Here is a 6,687-nt window from a genome sequence, read left to right on the forward strand (position 1 = left end):
GTGTGACAATATTTGAATGGAGGTTGTGTAGATATATTCAATTCATTGTTTTCAATTTACTTAACTTCTTGAGCAGACATTTCTATTTGAACATTTTTGTGATGGATATGAAAGAGGGAGGATTATATCTATTTCAGGTTGCAAATTCAACATTTTGAAGTTCATTTTTGGAAAGAAACTCTGTTAGCTAGCAACACACATTATACACCATAACTACAACATAATATGCAAATATACACTATGAGGATCCGACGCAAAAATGCTATTTTGGAGGATCCGACGCGCTGCAGAGTCCGAGCAACATAAGTGCCAAACACCATATAATCCAACCGAGTATTTTGCTGGAAACAACATGAAACCTACCAAATAGTTAACTTAAACCTATGTTACAAGACTCTTTTACGGAAACATATCCGATATGAGGATGTGCAGGTATCCAGTTCAGGTACGTCTTATTCTTTTTCTAATTTTTAGTCTATTAGAAGGATCTGCACGAAGTAAAGGCACGCAAATTTACCCATTCGAGATGAGTACATCAAGACAAATGAAGTTATGCATAGACTTAAACAGTGTACAGTCCCAGAAGAAGAAAAATAAATCCCAACCACCAAGAAAATGTCATGCTTCTTTTGCAATGAGTACATTTCTAGGGTGAGGAAAAGATTATTCTAAATGGCCTGAATATGTCAGATCCAATGGAGTTGCAGCTTTAGCAATCACTTGGTAAAACGAATCAAACGCCACAGTCTATATATGTAGAGTATCTTGTATTCCTAGTCCCACAGATGTAAACTTTACAAGATATAAAATGATTATAAAAAAACTTTTCTGAAAAATATTTAAGGTTCTAACTTGAAAACAATGCGATGTTCCTGTATTACAAGTTTCATCATAATTTATGGTTTATTTGCTGCTCTAATAGAATATCCTATCACTCATATTTTTCAATGTACACCAACTGGTAAATAGGTCCTCCTTTTATAATGTGCAACTAACCCGACCTTTTAGTACTAAATAGGTCTCAAATGTAATCAACGACACAACAACTTCTACGCCTCAATACCAAGCTAGGTGTATGAGGCTAATTAAATTCATCTAACTCATGGAAAAAAAAATATCATTCCAGATTTTAGGGCAATAACGAGCTATTCCTCCACCAATGCTCCCTCCATTGATCCCACAAAGTATTGGTAAAATACTCATCCATCTCTAACCTACACTATACAAAAAATTCTTTTTTATGACAGTGGTGCTCAGGCAGCTGGCGTGCACCTCGACTATTCCGCGGAGTATTTGCTACCTCCGTCCAACCCATAAATACCGAGTAACTCTGTCCATCAAGGCTAGTGTTTTTTGCTTCTGCTGGAATTTGAATCTGAGACCACATAATTCTCCTCTCACTTCATTGACCACTAGGCGACATCTTTGAATGCTAAAAATATTAAGATTTTTGTAGAGCCACGCTAACAAGATCAACCGTTCAGTTAATTTCATAACTAATTAACTAACCTAATGTAAATTAATTAGCATAAATCACAAAGAAACATAGAATAATTTATCCCAAAACCATACCATCCTCATAGTGTATAAACAAAAATCATTAATTTAGTGTTCAAAAATGTGATAGTAAAAGATGATTATATGGAATGAAGAATCAGCGGAGAAGGATGAAAAGGCAGAGCTTACAGTTTCACATCGTTTGAGAAGGGGAGCGAAATGCAGCAAACAGTTGGGACTAGTTTGGTTTAAAACAAGTTGTAATACAAGATTATCGAAATAAATCCAGAGAATAGGGTGCATGTTCTAAACGAGTCACTCAGTAGCCGTTGCTTGAGCATACTTGCGTTTAGGCCATGCATAATTTGGTAAATACCGAATTACCTTATCGAAATCGAAAAATTTGTTATTTGGTATATATTGATATTATGGTATTCCGTATGGTATAAATTTGGAATTAGATATGTTATTTGGTATTTTAAAATGAAATACTAAAATACTGATACCGTACCAAAATATATACTATATTACACAATATACATATTATTAATTAAAATAAATATAAAAAATCTAAAATTATACTTTTCTTTATTCTCTAAGTTCATCAATTAACTCTAAGCAAGTAACAAAACATTTCTAATGATCAAATTTATTCCTTTATGTACAGTTTTCTCTCTTTGGGTTGATATTTGCTGGTTTTGGATAAAACTTTTGTCAACAAATGTTTTTAGGTTTGTACTTTTGAGTATTTTAATTAAGAATATTACAGTTTATGACTCTATGTACTAGTTAGTATTCAAACTGAATAAACCGAAATTACTGAACCGAATTCAAAAGGAGAAAAATCGAACCATAACAAATTTAATTAGGTACAGTATTGGTATAGCATTTTAAGAAACCAAATATCGAAAATACTAAACTGAAATGTCTAAATACCGTACTGTACCGACCGACGAACACCCCTACTTGTGTTAGCTCGTATCGAACTGAATTGTATCAATAAAATAATAAATGTTTATATAAATGTATAATTGTACCGGAGAACTAAGATATAGTTTTAAATTTTATAAAAACAAATGGAAAAATACCGAACCGAATAGATATATGTATGAAAAATATATTTTATATAGTAATAAGTTTAAAAATAACAAAATACAAAAAAAAAATCTTGGGCCTTGGAATTATGAAAATATAAAGTCCCAACTTCCAAATCTATTATGCTACTCCTATTGAAACTAAATTAGTTTCGGGATTTTGAGTACTAAACCATAAGGTATTCTGGATCTTGAGTATAAAACTATAAGGTATTGCATATCTTCTCTTTCGTATAGTTTAGATTTTTCTTCTTGGATATTTAATCTTCTAATAGACTCTATTCTTGAGTCCTAACTTGATTAATATCTTCCTATTCGCGTGATTATATGTGATGACCCGGCTAATCGTCACATGAGTTACCACTCCGTTTTTTTCAATTCTGATTCTTATTGCTTTGTCTATCGGTTCTATATGCGATCAGGTTAGTTGGCTCGAGTTCGGAAAGGATTTGGTAAGGTTTGAGACACTTAGTCTCTTTTGAGGAAGCTTAAGTTGGAAAAGTCAGCCGGATATTGACTTGTGTGTTAGAGATCTCGGATGTGAGTTCCGATGGTTCGGATAGCTTCGGGAGGTGATTTGGGACTTAGGAGTGTGATCGGAATTTATTTTGGAGGTCCGGAGTAGATTTAGGCTTGAATTGGCGAAGTTGGTATTTTGGCGATTTCCAGTTGATAGGTGAGATTTTGATACATGTGTCAGAATGGAATGCCGAGAGTTGCAGTAGTTTCGTTGTATCATTTGGGATGTGTGTGCAAAATTTCAAGTCATTCGGACGTGGTTTGGTTGAGTTTTTGATCAAAAGCGTAATTTGGAAGAATTTGGAAACTTAGGCTTGACTCCGATATGTTTTGGTTGATTCGATGTTGTTTGAGGTGTTTTGAAGATTGGTATAAGTTTGAATAAGGTTATGGGATATGTTTGAACTTTTGGTTGATGTCCCGGGGGGGCTCGGGGTGATTTCAGATGGTTGACGGACAGTTTGGAATTTTTGGAGAAGCTGCAGATTTTCTGCTTCTGGTGTTTCCGCACCTGCGAATAGGGGACCGCAGGTGCGATGCTGCAGATGCGTGAAGGGGGCCGCAGAAGAGGAAAATGCCTAGGAAGGCAGGAACCGCAGATGTGGTTGTGGGACCGCACCTGCGAAGGCGCAGATACGGAGTGAGCATCACAGATGCGATTTTGGTCGCTTTAGTGAAAACCGCAGAAGCAGTTCATTGGCTGCAAATGCGGTACCGTAGAAGCGGGAATTGGGCCGCGGATGCGAAATCCCTGGGCCAGAACATATAAATTGTTTCCTTCACGATTTTTGAGCTATTCCACCATTTTTAAGTCGGCTTTGGAGCTTTTTGGACGATTTTGAAGAAGGATTTTAAGGGAACTTCATTGAGGTAAGGATTTTGGACCTAAAACTTATTCCTATGGTATTATTTCACGGATTTGAGCTATATTTAATGGAAATTAAGAGTTTAACTAGGGCTTGGAAACTTAGACTTTTGATTGAGGATTTGAAGGACCATTTGAGGTTGGATTTCATAACTTTTGATATGTATGAACTCGTGGGGAGATAAAAAATCTATTGATGTAAAAATTATCGAATTTCGAGACGTGGGCCCGGGGGTTGGGTTTTGGTAATTTTGGGATTTATGTTGTAAATTGAATATTTTCGCTTGAGCTTCGTTCCCTTGGCATATTTTGACGCCGTGATTTTGATTTTTGGATAGATTCGACACGCGTGGAGGCCAATTCGAGGGGCAAAAGCGTCGCGGGCTAAAGTTCGGACCGGTTTGAGGTGAGTAATGATTGTAAATGATGTCCTAAGGGTATGAAACCCCGGATTTGCACATCGTTGTGCTATATTGAGGTGACGCACACGCTAGATGACAAGCGTGGGGTCATGCACTGTTGGGGACTATGACTTAGTCCGTCTCGAATGACTATTTTACCGCGTAATTGACTGAAACTATTTGCTATCATCATGTTTTGGGCTGAATGCCATATTTGGGTTTCGTGCCAACTATTTGAACCCTTAGGGGGGTTTTTATTGATATTTCCTCACTGTTTTGTCTTATACTTGAACTCAGTCATGCTATATTCAACTGTTTTTATAACTCATCCATGTTTACTCTATTTTAACACTTAAATGATCTTTTAAATGATATTTTGGGCTAAGAATCATATTTTACTATTGTCCGAGTGGCTTGTGAGAGTTTTGACTGAGTAAGGCCGAGGGCCTATGTTGTGAGGAAACATTGACTATGATTATGAAGCCGAGGGCCTGAGATTTATACGCCATGAGATGGCTTGATATTGCGCTTGGGGCTCCTCTAAGAGTCTACACACCCCCAGTGAGCGCGGGTACCCATTGTGATGTGAGATATAGCCTTAGGGGCTGGTATGGTTGACATTGTACCCGAGGGGCAATCCTTTATGTGCTTATCTGTCTTATTTTGTCTGTCATTTACCTGTTTAATTGTTGAATAGGCATTCTTGAAGTTTAAACTGAACTTATATGATTTTACATATCTTTATTGAATCACTGTTCTTACCTGTTTTACTGCTTTATTATAGCCTATAATGTGTGTTACGTGATTTCATGCTTTCAGTTTTTATTTATGATTATTACTTACTGAGTTGGAGTACTCACTTTACTTCCTCCACCCTGTATGCAGATTCAGGCGCATCTGGTCCCGTTACCGAGTGTTGATCTTTCCAGCTTAGGCAGATCCGAAGATTCTCTAGGTAGCTGCCGGTGTTCGCAGCCCAAAGCTTCTTCCCTTACCTTACTTCTCTTTATTTTTTGATTTTTATTGAACTCTGTAGACTTTCTTGTCTTATTCCGAATTTTTAGATGATCATGACTAGTGACACCTCGGTATCGGGCTGTGTTGGGTTTATCTTCCGCAACTATAGTGTTAACTATTCACTTTTGGATTAATTATCATGTTTTAGACTTAAATTCTTATTGTTATTGCTTAAAAACTGGAATGGGAAGTGTCGACTGGCCTTGTCTTCATGAGAGGCGCCATCACGACCGAGTTTGGGTTTAGGGTCGTGACAAGTTGGTATCAGAGCCTAGGTTACATAGGTCTCACGAGTCATGAGCAGTTTTAGTAGAGTCTCGCAGATCAGTACGGAGACGTCTATATTTATCCTCGAGAGGTTGCGGAACCTTTAGGAAAAACTTCGTATTCTTGAAATTCTTGTCGTGCAAATTTGTTGGTCCGTGTACTAAACTTCTGTCATACTATTCTCTCACAGATGGTGAAGACACGTGCTACCGGTCAGGATGGATGACCACCAGTACCACCAGCTGTGGCCACTAGAGGCCGAGGACGCAGTCGTGGTCGCGGTAGGGGCAGAGGTGTGGCCTGCACAGCAGCTAGGGCAGCACCTGCAGATCCACCAGCCGCTCCAGTTTAGGATCAGGTTCCAGTTGTGGACTCTCCAATACCACCAGCTCAGGCACCAGATGTGCCCATTGTGATTCCGGGTCTTTAAGAGGCCTTGGCTCAGATTCTATCAGTTTGCATTGGCCTAGCTCAGGCGGTTTCAGTCACTACAGCCGCAACTACTTCTCAGGCCGGGTGAGGTAATTAGACTCCCGCCACTTGCACACTTGAGCAGGTCGTGCAGGAACTTCAGACACCGAGGGCACATCCAGCCCAGCTGGTTGCAGCTGCTCAGGACTATGTAGTTCCTGCCATGCCAGAAGACGAGCAGCGTAGGTTGAAAATGTTTAGTTGACTTTAGCCTCTGACCTTCAGCGGTGCAGAGTGCGAGGATGCCCAAGGTTTCTTGGATAAGTGTTAGAGGATGCTTTGTACAGCGGGTATTTTTGGAGCTGCCTTCACTTGGTGGGAGACTTTTGAGAGACATAGGCCTGTTGGTGCAGCACTCCTTACCTGGCAGCAGTTCTCTGTTCTCTTTCTGGAGAAGTATGTGCCACAATCTCGCAGAGAGGAGCTGCGTAGGAAGTTTGAGTGGTTGCATTAGGGAGAGATGACTGTGATGCAGTATGAGATGAGGTTCTCTGAGTTAGAGCGCCATGCTATTTGGTTGGTTCCGACAGATAGAGAGAGGATTAGGTGGTTTGTT

This window comes from Nicotiana sylvestris, chromosome 7 (assembly GCF_000393655.2).
Source record: "Nicotiana sylvestris chromosome 7, ASM39365v2, whole genome shotgun sequence".
Lineage (NCBI taxonomy): Eukaryota > Viridiplantae > Streptophyta > Magnoliopsida > Solanales > Solanaceae > Nicotiana > Nicotiana sylvestris.